Source organism: Coregonus clupeaformis, unplaced genomic scaffold (assembly GCF_020615455.1).
Source record: "Coregonus clupeaformis isolate EN_2021a unplaced genomic scaffold, ASM2061545v1 scaf2302, whole genome shotgun sequence".
Lineage (NCBI taxonomy): Eukaryota > Metazoa > Chordata > Actinopteri > Salmoniformes > Salmonidae > Coregonus > Coregonus clupeaformis.
Window position 1 is genome coordinate 21,043 of NW_025535756.1, and position 16,403 is coordinate 37,445.

Below are 16,403 nucleotides of genomic sequence, written 5' to 3' on the forward strand. Positions count from 1 at the left end.
CTGTCAGGTTGAGAGTGTTCTCTCTTTCCTGCAGTTTATGTTTGATAAGCAGCGATCGCCCGCCACTATTAAGGTGTTTGCAGCAGCGATTTCAGCTTGTCACGAGGGGTTCGGCAGAGACACTGTCTTCAGCCACCCTCTAGTGAAACGTTTCTTATTAGGAACGCGGCGGCTTAGGCCAATGCCTAGAGCCACGCTTCCTCAGTGGGATTTGGCTTTGGTACTCGAAGCGTTATGTAAGTCGCCGTTCGAGCCATTGAATCAAATACCCCTCAAGATGCTGTCTATGAAGACGGCACTGTTGCTCGCTTTGACTACGGCTAAGCGTGTTAGTGATTTGTGTGCTCTTCGACGAGACCCAACTGCCTTGCCATTAATGGCGATCTGAGCAGAGCGGTGTTACGTCCTAACCCGGCATTTGTGCCAAAGGTTATTAAGAGCTCATATAGATCACAGACCGTGGAGCTGTGTGCTTTTTCTCCCCCTCCTCATGGGGAGAGGAGTGAGGAAAGGCTCCATCGCCTGTGCCCAGTGCGCGCTTTGGCGTGTTACGTTGAGCACACAGCAGCGATTAGGTCATCGCCTCAGCTGTTTGTGTGTCACGGTGCAGCTGCACTAGGTAGACCACTTTCAAAACAGCGTCTGTCTCATAGGCTTTGTGAAGGCATTGAGACGGCTTATGAGGCAGCGGGGTGACAATTGCCTCAGGGTATAAGAGCTCACTCCACTCGTGGAGTAGCGGCTTCTACTGCCCTTTTCAGAGGAACAGGGGTAGAGGATATCTGTGCAGCGACGTCGTGGTCGTCACCGTCTCCATTTATCCGGTTCTATCTCTTGGATATGTCTTCTAACTCTTTGGCTCAGTCTGTACTCAGCGTGGCTGAGGGGAGGACTTGAGCTAGGAGAGAGGAATGCAGGACTGAGGAGACAGGTCTCTTTCAGGTGCGCTTCTGATAGAAGGACATATTTCGGCATGACTCCTGACTGACATGTTCAGTACAGTAGAAGGCATGTATTGATCTGCCCACCAGTGAATAACTGGGTTGAGGCGGAATGATGAGGGATAATAGTAGTAACCTTGGTTACGGTACTATTAGACCGGTCATGACAATTTTGACGGAATGTGACGTCATCTATCTGCTTGTTCAGATTAGTATGGATCATGTTCTGGGATCTGCCCACTAATCTCTGGGGTTCCATTGATTGAGTGGGGCGGGCTACCGTGTACACAATGTAGAGTGACACTTTGTGTCATTCCATTAGTGGTCGGTATTATTGTGACAGGATATTGAGGTACCATATATCTGCTAGTACAGATGTTATGTGAATTATTTAACAAACTATTTCAGTTTCTCTGTGCGTCTCCCAAAAGGTTGTAAGTCTTTTGGGATTTAAGTAACGGCCAGAGTCCCGGTCTGCATAGTCAGAGATATTTATTCATTGAGAATTCTGCCATCACAATTTCAGAGTCCATCTTTTATACTCATACGTCATACAAAAAGAAATCCCTTCCCTCTGTAGGCGGGCTGTAGTTTTCCACTCTAAAACTGCTCTACTGACCTTCAGTTCACACACACACACACACACATATACACACATGCATACACACATACATACACATATCATACTCCCTGCTTTACTCAGTTATTGCCGTTCTCACAATATTCTGCACCATGTTTTCATAACAGTTTCTCCCCTCCCTAAATTGGGAGGCCTCTTTATCTTAGTTTCTCAGTTGTCTTTGTTGTCTGGCCTAACTCTTACTCACATTGCTAAATAGTGGCTCAATGCCATAGCCTTTACTGGTCCTACACTCACACATTTCTAACACATTATACACAGTTTCAGGGTGTAATAATTAGTCATTAATAATTAATCTATCAATTCCACCCTTTGACTAAATATTACACACATACAAAATATATGTTGTTATAGAAATGAATCACACTCATTGAAGTATATAAGTTGGTTTGCATATAAAAACATTACAGGTTCATCAGTGTTACCCCATGATTAAAAGCGTAACGTTACTTTTTAGCAATGGTAACTAGTACATCATACTTAAAATGAGACTTTAATACACAAAAGATCATTACAATAACTTTTAAACTAGAGATTTATAGTTCTAGGAAAACATCCAGTCTCAAATTATCTGGATCGTCGTCGTCCTCCACCAAGCCTGGTAGGTCATATCCTTCAGTCGGAGTCCGGGGATTGGGCCGTATCTCACCATCTGTTGGGAAACCGCCTTGCTCACCAACCCTCAGACACAGGGAATAAGACAACATCCACAAAGAACAAGTATACCCATAGAAGCTATAACTTCACCCAGAATAGTTACAACAATAGTTTTCCATTTACGAAATATGTTATCAAACTAACCGTTTAGGGAGCTATCAATACCAGAGTTCTCAGCCAGTTCGTTCGCCAGCGTGCTGAGTCCCTGAAGTGCTTTGGACACGGACCCGTCCGGTGCTGTATTGTTTGGGGATGAAAGTACAGCACATAGATCCAAACAGAACACAAACCCCGTCCCGCTCAGCCAAAAGCATATCTAAAGCTATTCTATTCTGCCATGTCATTAAGCTAGTTGCCGCTGTCTGCTCAGCTAATCCCTTTATTGCATCACGAGTGTGGTTTATAAATCTTTGCTGGTTATAGTAAACATAATTCATCCAATCTACGTTTTTATTAATTGTTGACCACCAGAAAATACTTGATTCAAACCCAGCTGTGATCTGATTGTGGATCCCATCAATATATATCCTTTCATCAAAGGATCCCGGGAGGAGGTCCTACTTTCTACGTGACAACTCACCAGTCTCTGACACGTTTGATTGTTTTGCGTATGTAGGTGAGTTCACAATCAGTTATCACCACACAACCATCAGATGTCAGCACGGGCCTGGTTTTGGTTCCTAAAATCCTCTGGCTGCAACAAAGAGGAGAGATTAGTCATGGTCTCTTTTAGTTGTGACATTCTCTGTGTGGGAGCAGGAGCTAAGATGCCCTACCCTGTATCCTATCTTATTAGTCCTAGAAAAACAATAAGAATCCCCTGTGACTTCAAACTGAGGCAACCCAGGTCGGGATGACTTTGTTATGGGGGGATACAGATAGTGCAAGTTACTACAAGACTCTTTCACCACATTCCCAGGTGGCTTGCATGGAGGATAAACCTGACAGAGAGTTAAAGCCTGTCAAGGGGAACGGAGTAGTTGTTAACCTTGGTTTGGCTGTCCTACAGGCATAACAGTCCTCTTTAGACCGTATACTGAATCCATTCCAACCACAGGTTAAAATCTATTTACTCCGTCTCCATCTGTACTACTTCCTTCAGGTCTATAGTTTGCACTGTCTTCACCACGGCCCCGGTCTCACTACCTCCCTCAGAGAGGTTTACTCTATAGGGTGCCCCAGTTGAAGAGGATATCTCACTTGTCAGGTCTGTAACATCTGCTGGGTTGATTACTACCCAGAAAGCCACTAATGGGTCTCCACAACATTTGCGGTCAAATCCTATGTACCACATTCCCTCATCCGTAGCCTTTACCTGTTTTAGCGTAATTCGGACTTTCAGACAGTACCTACCCTTATATGGGTCGCACTGCCATTTCTGGTAATTCCCTACTTTCACAATACTCCACCTGTCCTTAAACTGTGTATGGAGATTGACATAACCCCCTCGCTCGGTATGAGCAACTACATGGTCCCAGGATGTACATGGTGACATACATATATATCTCCCATCCTTTATGATACTACCAGCCAGTAGTCCCCAACTTCCCAACTGGTCCGCAAAGACCTCAAAGGTGATGTCCTTCCCTACAGTCCCTAGTACTTCCCCTTTCCCTACATCTAGCTGTCTCCTATGCCTTCATAGACTGTGCTCAGGTATTATTTTATCAACTTGTGTTAGGTTAACTACTACTTCTGGCGGATCAGGAGGGTTTGAGTGTGTTAGGAATATGGCCCCCACAATCAGACAGCTACCTACCGTCAGGAGACCTGTGAATCCCCACCCTCGCCCTGAGAACATGTCAGATGCCAGAGGCCAACCCATTGCTTTACCTTCTATCGAACTCACACAGGGATGATCAGACAGGGTAAGGGAATCTTCGTTAAGGAGCCAACCCCCGAGCCCTAGTGGTGATCGGATCTTTCTCCCTAACTCTGTGTTTGTTCGTCAGGTGTAGCTGGTTTTACCTTTTTACAGTGTGTGACATGCACCCAGGTGGATCTTTCCGCAATTCTTACAGCGAAGGCCGTCACCAACAGGACCTGATATGGACCTTCCCAACGGGGCTGCTTCCAGTCTTTCTTCTTCAAGGATTGGATCCACACCCAGTCACCTGGTTGGATGGAGTGGGTTACCTTCTCCTTTAGTTCTCCTGTGGGGCACAAAACCTCTGACATACAGGTGTGGTTAATAAACTACCTTCTCACGTGTTCTGCTAGGGTGCTCTCTAGTTCTATGTCTGCCTGTCTGGTCCTGCCAACTGTGGCATTCTGTAAGGTCTTCCAAACACTTTCTCAAAGGGGGATAACCCATCTTTATCTGGGGTTACTCTAAATTTCTTCCCTTCACTCCGTGATAACTCTATAAAATCAATTTCCAATTGCTGGAAAGGGTACTTAGCCGGAGGATACTCACCCTGAGGTGCCCTTTGTCTGCCCTGGTGATTATTTTGAGCACAGATAACACATCTTGAACATTTTTTATTTTATATATATATTTTTTTTATAATGAGTAATCCCATATGCCACAAAGTGTTGTCTAATTTTTTTATAATGAGTAATCCCATATGCCACAAAGTGTTGTCTAATCTGTTCTACCATCCATCCCTCCTTTTGACACATGTCACTGCCCATGTGTCAATATTATCACCTACCTAACAATCACTTAGGTAATATTGGTAATTTATCATCCAATTGCCATCCCTTATTTTTATTTATTGGTACAATAAACTATCTTAAAGTCCTCCTCTCATGCCTTTAGAATTTACCAGTGTGGATGATTAATTAACACCAGAAAGTTAAAACAGAGTTCAGAGGCAATTGAAATTCCATCCCATAGTATACCAAACATTACCATTATTCTAAATATTTAATAAATGTTACTTATCCCAAGTGTTCATTAATCCTCATGACATTCATTCTCATAAGAAATCATATATACCCCAAACTTAGCCAAAACCTAAAAAACTCCATAAAATTCACTGTGTGCTCCTCTAAGACCTATCACCCTTGACCTGCTGAAACCCCCCAAAATTGAAACAACAAGGCTTTATAAACATCATACTAGGTGTGTTGTTTTTTATTTGAAAACCCCAATTAAAAAACAACAACCAAACAGCCAGGTCATGAGGACTCCTGATTTCTCTCTTCCCCTTCTGCCTACAGTTTCTTAACTGGTGCCCTTTCCTTGCACAGTAACTACACGGTTCCTCACATTCTCTAGCAAAATGTCCAGTTTTGTCACAATTGTAACACTTCCACTCACTCCTGTCTCCACTATTACTATTTCCTTCTTGTCTGTCTTTGCTACCGTAACCTCTCTTCTCTCCTAGGTATTGACTAATAGTCTCACTGTCTCTAATTCAACACAAAACCCCATCATCCAATGTACTCCCAGCAGAACTGAAAAAAAACAAAACAGACTGTGATTTCCAGGACACTGCACCTTTGTTTCTGGCCTCACTATCTCCCCGGGAATTGGCCCTCCCTCAAGGTCCCTCCCAATCTGCTCTTGGTAAACTGCAAACCTTTTATTGCTTCTGGTTTCATAGGGTATTGCTTCTGATATGGCCTATGATTAGATTTGGGTATCACCTGTACTGGAATTACCCCTTTTATTAATCCTACGTCTGCTGGACCCCGGGACCACAAATGCTCTGGAACTTCTTTTAAGTCTGACTCCTGTTGTTCTGTCAACAGGTATTCCTCTCCTCAGCATCTGCTATTCTCATCTAAATGTACTATCTGTGGATGGGCTGTGTTGATCGCCACTCACAATATTGACCCAATCAGTGATCCTCTTACCCTTGGATATCCACTGGCCCATGTCTTTCCAGTCCTCTGCTGGCTCCTTTGCTAGGGACACGTGGGCTCCATATTTCCCTGAACAGTCTCTGACTTTGGGGCCCTAGTTCCACCTCCACTACTGCGTGGGTGTTGTCATAGTGAAACCATTTCAAGGCTATAGTCCTTTCTGTGGTTTTAAATAATGCTTTCTCATAGATTGCATCTGGACCTGGGTGTTTGTTATACCAGAGAGTACAGTGTAGGTCATCGGGGGACATTTTAGTGGGGCCTGGTACTACATCATCAGCAAGTTCCATCAAGGTTCGGGGAATATCAGTTATTCCCCCCCTAAACAAATCTTGCCTATACCAATAACATGGCTCCCCTTCCCCACAGACCACCATATTGTCTCTGACTATGTGTACTTTCATTCCCCTCTCAGCGGAAATGACAGCCACATTCAATTTAGTCATTACATCACGTCCTAGTAAATTTACCCGACACAGTTTAGATATCAGGATGGGTATGGTTGCCTCTCATCCTGATTGGTCATGTTTTAGGGTTATTGGGGCTGATAACCTTTCAATAAATTGATGACCAGAGGCAGATCGCACTATGATTTTCTCCCCATCAATCCTGACTCCATCTGGCTTGTCTGTTGCACAGGTTGCTGTCCTGCAGGCTCCCCGTATCACAAAGGAATTTAATTTTCATACCCATTACTGTCAATGTCAAATAAGGTTTCTGTTCCTGTTGAAGTGCTAAGTCAATAGTAGCCAATTCAAACACCTCACAATTTGGATCAAAGGGTTCCTTAGTCTTCCCCCCACTAGAGTCTACTATTTCTCCCTCAAGGACTAGTCACGCCTTATCTTCCTCTTCCTCACGCTCAAAGCTGGGAGATGGACTTCTCTCTCTCTCTCTTCTCTCTTTTCTCTCTTTTCTCTCCTGTCTGACTTTCTCTGCCCTTGTCCTGTACTCCTCTACCTCTGGCTCTTCCTCACCTTCATCTTCCCTTCCTCCTCCAGCCCCTTCTTCCTCATAGGGAGGTGGGGCCGGTGGGGGGGGGCAACATTATTCCCCTGCACTCTCCTTCTCCGCCCTACGTATTCATCATCTGGATTTTCTCTCCATGCCTGGTCTGCCAAGTTTGGATATAACCTTTGAGCCCTCTGCTCTGGGGGAGGCACGGAGACCTCAACCTTCACTTCTCTTTCCCTCTCACTCACTTCTCTTTTCTTCCTGCCTTATCTCCTCTCTCTCCTAAGTTTCTAGTTCTACCCGCCATCTCTCCCAGAGTGGCAATTAGTTACTCTGCATCTTCCTCTTCTTTCTTGGCTCTGTCCTGTCTGTTATTCTGCTCATGATGGATTGCATGTCTCTCTGAGGCTATTACACAATTCAGTTATTTTCCCAACATACTCTCCGTAATCGGCCCATGGCAAAAGTGTCCTCTGGGCATCCCCTGAAACCCACTGCCCTCTAACGGCAGCCCAAACCTTACTATTCCTGTTTTGGGGTGGGTCATTCCTTCTACCGCTCTGGCCATGTCCTCTGTGTTCATGGCCTGTCTGCTAAATGGCATATTATTATTATTACTGTATACATCTAAGGTTGCTGGGGCCCCTTTCATTCCCCGCCAATAGATTAGGTAAGGCTATCAGTGGGTACTGGCCCCCTCCTACTCTCTCTCACTGCTTATTTCTCCTTTACACACCTTATGTATCTGTTTAAGCATGGATTCGAGTTTATCTGCGTCTAGACGTCCCTCAAAACCATACCTCTCCCTCCACCTGGTTACATAATGGAGATTTCTTCTATCCCTGGATTCCATTTTAATTACATCAAGCATTTCTCGTCCCCAGTAAATTCTGGGACCTCTTGTGAGGATTTCCCCCCCCCCATGGTTGGTACTGTTAAAAATCCCTTAGCCACCTCTTCTATATAACAAGTCAATTTAACAAGTAATTCAAAATAGCTTCACACAACAACACCTTGAATCACCCCTTCCTGTATATGTAATCTTGACTAGTCCCCCAGAATTATCTCATACTTTTACAGAGGGATTGATCCCCACAATGTAATCTTGATAATTCCTGACAGTCTCATACAACAGGAATGGGTTCTCCCTCCTCTATACAACCACCTCTCCCTGTATATGTAGTCTTGACTAGTCCCCCAGAATTATCTCATACTTTTACAGAGGGATTGATCCCCACAATGTAATCTTGATAATTCCTGACAGTCTCATACAACAGGAATTGGTTCTCCCTCCTCTATACAACCACCTGGAATTATTCATGTGACTTTTGAGCAAACATTAGGTCTCACACGTATACAACCTTACATGATTATTGGTGTTGTATCGGTAACCTGGAGTTTATAAGGCTCCAGAACGGATAGAGTTACAGCAAAATCTACAGTTGTTTGTGACTTTTGACTTTACTAATATTATATTTCTCACACATGCTACTTTAATTCCTTCTGGTGTACTTTTTGTATTTGTTTAACCCGGATTATTTGTTGACTGTTCAATAATCTCTTACAGGTTACATCCCATAGGTGTACTTTTAATAGTTCCTTCTATTTCAACAGCGGGTAGTTTCTTTTGGTAATGGCCTATTACCGTGAATCATTACGGACCCACCACCAGGTTGACTAGTCCCCCAGAATTATCTCCTACTCTACGGAGGAGTCTATCCTCACAATGTAATCTTGATAATTCCTGACAGTCAACCCCACATTTCACTTAAAATGGCTACGCATTGATCAATTTGCTACTTTTCAATATTTTAGCAAGTCCTCAAATCAATTTCACCAAGTTAATGAATAAAGACTACTGACCTGATCCTTGCAGCCGAGATTCAATCAAATCAAATCAAATCAAATTTTATTGGTCACATGCGCCGAATACAACAGGTGCAGACATTACAGTGAAATGCTTACTTACAGCCCTTAACCAACAGTGCATTTATTTTAAACAAAAAAAGTAAGAATAAAACAACAACAAAAAAAGTGTTGAGAAAAAAAGAGCAGAAGTAAAATAAAGTGACAGTAGGGAGGCTATATATACAGGGGGGTACCGTTGCAGAGTCAATGTGCGGGGGCACCGGCTAGTTGAGGTAGTTGAGGTAATATGTACATGTGGGTAGAGTTAAAGTGACTATGCATAAATACTTAACAGAGTAGCAGCAGCGCAAAAATGATGGGGGTGGGGGGGCAGTGCAAATAGTCCGGGTAGCCATGATTAGCTGTTCAGGAGTCTTATGGCTTGGGGGTAGAAGCTGTTGAGAAGTCTTTTGGACCTAGACTTGGCACTCCGGTACCGCTTGCCGTGCGGTAGCAGAGAGAACAGTCTATGACTAGGGTGGCTGGAGTCTTTGACAATTTTGAGGGCCTTCCTCTGACACCGCCTGGTATAGAGGTCCTGGATGGCAGGAAGCTTGGCCCCAGTGATGTACTGGGCCGTACGCACTACCCTCTGTAGTGCCTTGCGGTCAGAGGCCAAGCAGTTGCCATACCAGGCGGTGATGCAACCAGTCAGGATGCTCTCGATGGTGCAGCTGTAGAATTTTTTGAGGATCTGAGGACCCATGCCAAATCTTTTTAGTCTCCTGAGGGGGAATAGGCTTTGTCGTGCCCTCTTCACGACTGTCTTGGTGTGTTTGGACCATGATAGTTCGTTGGTGATGTGGACACCAAGGAACTTGAAGCTCTCAACCTGTTCCACTACAGCCCCGTCGATGAGAATGGGGGCGTGCTCAGTCCTCTTTTTTTTTCCTGTAGTCCACAATCATCTCCTTTGTCTTGGTCACGTTGAGGGAGAGGTTGTTGTCCTGGCACCACACGGCCAGATCTCTGACCTCCTCCCTATAGGCTGTCTCATCGTTGTCGGTGATCAGGCCTACCACTGTTGTGTAGTCGGCAAACTTAATGATGGTGTTGGAGTCGTGCCTGGCCATGCAGTCATGGGTGAACAGAGAGTACAGGAGGGGACTGAGCACGCACCCTGAGGGGGCCCCCCGTGTTGAGGATCAGTGTGGCAGATGTGTTGTTACCTACCCTTACCACCTGGGGGCGGCCCGTCAGGAAGTCCAGGATCCAGTTGCAGAGGGAGGTGTTTAGTCCCAGGATCCTTAGCTTAGTGATGAGCTTAGAGGGCACTATGGTGTTGAATGCTGAGCTGTAGTCAATGAATAGCGTTCTCACGTAGGTGTTCCTCTTGTCCAGGTGGGAAAGGGCAGTGTGGAGTGCGATAGAGATTGCATCATCAGTGGATCTGTTGGGGCGGTATGCAAATTGGAGTGGGTCTAGGGTTTCTGGGATTATGCTGTTGATGTGAGCCATGACCAGTCTTTCAAAGCACTTCATGGCTACAGACGTCAGTGCTACGGGTCGGTAGTCATTTAGGCAGGTTATCTTAGAGTTCTTGGGCACGGGGACTATGGTGGTCTGCTTGAAACATGTTGGTATTACAGACTCAGTCAGGGACATGTTGAAAATGTCAGTGAAGACACTTTCCAGTTGGTCAGCACATGCTCGGAGTACACGTCCTGGTAATCCGTCTGGCCCTGCGGCCTTGTGAATGTTGACCTGCTTAAAAGTCTTACTCACATCGGCTACGGAGAGCGTGATCACATAGTCATCCGGAACAGCTGGTGCTCTCATGCATGCTTCAGTGTTGCTTGCCTCGAAGCGAGCATAGAAGTGGTTTAGCTCGTCTGGTAGGCTTGTGTCACTGGGCAGCTCGCGGCTGTGCTTCCCTTTGTAGTCTGTAATAGTTTTCAAGCCCTGCCACATCCGACGAGCGTCAGAGCCAGTGTAGTATGATTCAATCTTAGACCTGTATTGACTCTTTGCCTGTTTGATGGTTCGTCGGAGGTCATAGCGGGATTTCTTATAAGCGTCCGGGTTAGAGTCCCGTTCCTTGAAAGCGGCAGCTCTACCCTTTAGCTCAGTGCGGATGTTTCCTGTAATCCATGGCTTCTGGTTGGGGTATGTACGTACGGTCACTGTGGGGACGACATCATCGATGCACTTATTGATGAAGCCAGTGACTGATGTGGTGTACTCCTCAATGCTGTCTGAAGAATCCCGGAACATGTTCCAGTCTGTGCTAGCAAAACAGTCCTGTAGCTTAGCATCTGCGTCATCTGACCACTTTTTTATTAACCGAATCACTGGTGCTTCCTGCTTCAGTTTTTGCTTATAAGCAGGAATCAGGAGGATAGAGTTATGGTCAGATTTGCCAAATGGAGGGCGAGGGAGAGCTTTGTATGCGTCTCCGTGTGTGGAGTAAAGGTGGTCTAGAGTTTTTTTCCCTCTGGTTGCACATTTAACATGCTGGTAGAAATTAGGTAGAACGGATTTAAGTTTCCCTGCATTAAAGTCCCCGGCCACTAGGAGCGCTGCATCTGGATGAGCGTTTTCAATGTAGGTTTGGATTCCGTCACCGTCTCTGTCATTAATCAGGTGTCCTCTGGCCTGTTTTAACCCTTAATGTCAAAGGGCAGGACTTTCTATTTACGAATGTATCATTCGCCCGTCGACGGTTTTCAGAGTTACCTGGAATGACAGAAACAGGGTATTGGAGTCCGGCTCAGAAGGACCAAGCTGTTATGTGAATTATTTAACAAACTATTTCAGTTTCTCTGTGCGTCTCCCAAAAGGTTGTAAGTCTTTTGGGATTTAAGTAACGGCCAGAGTCCCGGTCTGCATAGTCAGAGATATTTATTCATTGAGAATTCTGCCATCACAATTTCAGAGTCCATCTTTTATACTCATACGTCATACAAAAAGAAATCCCTTCCCTCTGTAGGCGGGCTGTAGTTTTCCACTCTAAAACTGCTCTACTGACCTTCAGTTCACACACACACACACATATACACACATGCATACACACATACATACACATATCATACTCCCTGCTTTACTCAGTTATTGCCGTTCTCACAATATTCTGCACCATGTTTTCATAACAGTTTCTCCCCTCCCTAAATTGGGAGGCCTCTTTATCTTAGTTTCTCAGTTGTCTTTGTTGTCTGGCCTAACTCTTACTCACATTGCTAAATAGTGGCTCAATGCCATAGCCTTTACTGGTCCTACACTCACACATTTCTAACACATTATACACAGTTTCAGGGTGTAATAATTAGTCATTAATAATTAATCTATCAACAGATTAGTATGGTCCGTATTCTGGTGATCTGCCCACTAGTCATTGGTGTTGCCATTGGACTAGGTGGGGCGGGTTTTAACCGATGACGCAGTATATTGTGACACTTGTATTGTGATACAGTGGTTGCAGTACTGCGGGACTTGGTTGCAGCCATTGCTAGGCCTGACCTTTTCATTTTGATGGGAAGTGTTGGGCTCGGCAGGGAGTACTTTTTGGAGCTTTTCGCTCCGCCTTAAACCAATAGGAGCAGAGCTCCCCTATGGGGCGGAGCTCCACGATATAGAACGATAGTTACCGGAGTGTAACTCCAGTTCTATGAGTGGAGCGGAGCCCCATAGGACTTACGGCCCTGCCGACCCTCTCTAGTCTCGCTGAAGATAAATATCTCGGGAGGCTGATTGAGGGGAAGCGTCCCCTCTTATAGGGACACCTGTACTCCTATTGGCTGCAGGTGTGTGCATAATTTTGTCTCAGGCTGATGCTGCCTTAGGGCAGTGGGTAAACCAATAGGAGCAGAGCTCCCCTATGGGGCTCCGCTCCATTCATAGAACTGGAGTTACACTCCGGTAACTATCGTTTCGCGCACTTGATCCTAGTCCAGTCTCCCCATTTCTTGATGGACATTTCTCCCTCTATCAAGCATAGGGAACCCAACCATCTCTGATAAAACAATTTCCAGCAGACTGTCTTAATGTACTGTGAGATGTGAACAGTGTTCTCCCACTTATCCAAAGATTGGATGTACAATTGTATTTTTATGAGACGCCATGTGGATGGATGATCCAAATCATTGCACAATTATAGGCATAAGCTTGAGGGTGTTTTCCACCATATTGAATAACTTCGTTACAAATCCATGAAGGGAAAGAATAAATGCACACTTCAGGAGAAAGGACAGATTAATGGGACAAAGGCAGAGGCGTTTTGGAGACAACCGGGACTCATGACTATCAAATTTCATGAAGTATTTTTTTTATTTTTTATCCCAGGGTTAGAATGCTGTAGCTGGTGTATTTGTGATCTTGGATATGCTGCCACTAATTATTTCTCTCTCTCGTAACTATTACCTAAGGGACAGAGATGTGCTCGGGCCCACCTGGTGACAGGTGTAAGCAATTTGGTAATAATTCCAATTAGCCCTCTGGCTAGGTGGAAATGTCACCGTATTGTTTAGACCCATCAAATAATCTCAGATCTCCACAAGTGCATAGGGGTCCATTTGGGATTGGGCCTATGACAACAAAATAAGGTCCATTGTTTCGATGTGAATGCTTCAATGCTGACAAGTTACTGTAAGCCATTTACCTTAGAGGTTGAGTATGTGTTCACAAGTGCTCCATCTGTAAAAAAGGAAAAACAGTAGCCAAGAGATTAGATAAGCGGACTAGTAGCTGTAGGAGCGATCCATTTTCGTCAACATTAAACGCATAAGACTAATAACTGACGGCCATAGAGACAAAAACATGTCAATGGAATACAGCCCCAACTGATTTGGCCTTGTTTTTTGTCTCACTCCTCAGGAAACATGACAGAAGCCAAACAAACCTGAGTTGGCTTGGGGGTGTGGTTTGATGTGGGTGTTTCTTGGGTGTGTCCTTGCCACCACCAAGACACACCCATCTGTCAGAACCTTGCCCACAGCATTTTCCCCCCACTCACAATAAAAAAACCTCCTGCTGGTTGAGTTCAATAACAACCCTTTACATAATACCATAGAAAGAGTGTTCTGCTAAAATAACAATGTGCACCTTTCGTTGTCATTCCCAGCGGATCCTATGGAAAAGTATTAGGGCGAAGTGAAGAAAGAAAACACACTGCAATGGGTGTTGGTACTTGGATTATACATATGTTTTTGCACAATAGTACTTTAAAAAAAAGTAGCAATATTTTGAGAATAAAGTGGCAATATTTAGAGAATAAACTCTAAATTAATACACTTGTTCAAACAGGCGGCACACACACATACACACACACACGGTATCCCCAAAGCAATACCATTCTAACCAGCAGTGGAAGAAGTACCCAATTGTCATACTTGAGTAAAATTAAAGCTACACTACATGACCAAAAGTATGTGCACACCTGCTCAACAAACATCTCGTTCCAAAATCATGGGCATTAATATGGAGTTGGTCCCCCTTTGCTGCTATAACAGCCTCCACTCTTCTGGGAAGGCTTTTCACTAGATGTTGGAACATTGCTGCGGGGACTTGATTCCATTCAGCCACAAGAGCATTAGTGAGGTCAGGCACTGATGTTGGGCGATTAGTCCTGGCTCGCAGTCAGCGTTCCAATAGTTTTGACAACTTTTACTTTGAATTCACTACATTCCTAAAGAAAATAATGTACTTTTTACTCCATACATTTTCCTTGACAGCCAAAAGTACTTGTTACATTTTGAATGCTTAGCAGGGCAGGAAAATGGTCCAATTCACACACTTATCAAGAGAACATCCCTGGTCATCCCCATTGCCTCTGATCTGGCGGACTCACTAAACACAAATGCTTTGTATGTAAATTATGTCTGAGTGTTGGAGTGTGCCCCTGGCTATCCGTATAAAAAAATATAAAAGAAAATGGTTCCGTCTGATTTGCATAATATAATATATTACTTTCGATACTTATGTATTTACAATTACAATTACATCTACTTTTGATACTTTAGTATATTTAAACCAAATACTTTGTCTTTTACTAGGCGACTTTTACTTGAGTAATTTTCTATTAAGGTATCTTTCCTTTTACTCAAGTATGAAAATTGGTTACTTTTTCCACCACTGCATATTGTACGTTTTGCTAATTTTTTACATATAATACAAATTATAATTCATAACATATCATGGGTGACGGACATCACAAATTAATACATACCATACGAAACGTAACATATCATAATAAATGAGTTTCTCGGATTTACATACAGAATAATACGAAATGCTCTGAGACCAGGTTGCAACTCCAGTTTTTTTTGCATTCAGTGACAGTGCCAATAAAGTTTTTTGTTTTTGTTCATAACGCACCATGACTATTAGAAGAGCGTATGCCTATAGTCTGAAATTGCCAGGGGGAATCTTGGTGTGTGTGTGCGCGAGTTATTAGATCGTTAGATTGATAACCGTGAGTGCACAGTGACGCCTATTTGAATGAGTGTATTAGATCATTAGATTGATGGCCATTTGTTTGCCCCAACTTTTTACCGCCCACACACACACACCTGCGTACACACACAACCCGCCCATCTCTACCTACAGTATGTTTGTAACCTGTCACGTCTACTCCCGCTCCCCCTCTCCGGCGCTCGAGGTCGCCAGATGACTGTTCATTACGCGCACCTGCGCGGTATTATGAGACTCACCTGGACTCAATCACCTTCCTGATTTCCTCCCCTATATATGTCACTCCCTTTGGTTCCTTCCCTAGGTGGTATTGATTCTGTTCCTGTGTTGCATGTCTGTACACTACTCTTGTTTTGTTTCATTTATTATTACATTCACTCCCAGGACTTGCTTCCCGACTCCCAGTGTACACGTTACATAACCACGATTCCTCCTTCTGAAAATAATCTGTGGCACAACCTCTTCCTGGTCCTAATACTTACAATAATATGGTTATTATGTGCTAAAACAGCAAGTATTTCCTTGTTACTAAAGACAATTCTAAAGTATAGTTTCACCAGGTCATCTAACAGGCATTTCAACACGGCAACAGGGAGCCAAGGAGACATGCAATTAACCAAATCCCTTATGTTATTAATCTTGAAATTTAACTGCGACTATTCTCAAAATTAAATTTTGAGTTTATTCTTGAAATTTGCCACTTAATTCTCAAAATATTGCCACTTTATTCTCGAAATATTGGCACTTTATTTTAAGTACTATCATGCAAAAAAAGTAATGTCTAAGTACCACCACCCGTCGCGGTTTATTTATTTGTTCTATTCACTTGGTCCCAATACTCTTCCATACAATACAGATATTGTGCCTATCTGCATTTTGTCAGGTGGTAATGGGGTTACCTTGGCAAACATGTCCGAGTGGTCATACCTTCCTATGTGGTGTCCCGTATACAACAGGAGTTCCCTGATCCTGGTGCAGAATACACAGGGTTTCTCCCTCCCACATTGACTGATACCATTTAATTCAATAAAAATAAAAAAAGGCAATACAAGTTTAAAAGTTGTGTCTAGTAAAATGTTAATGCT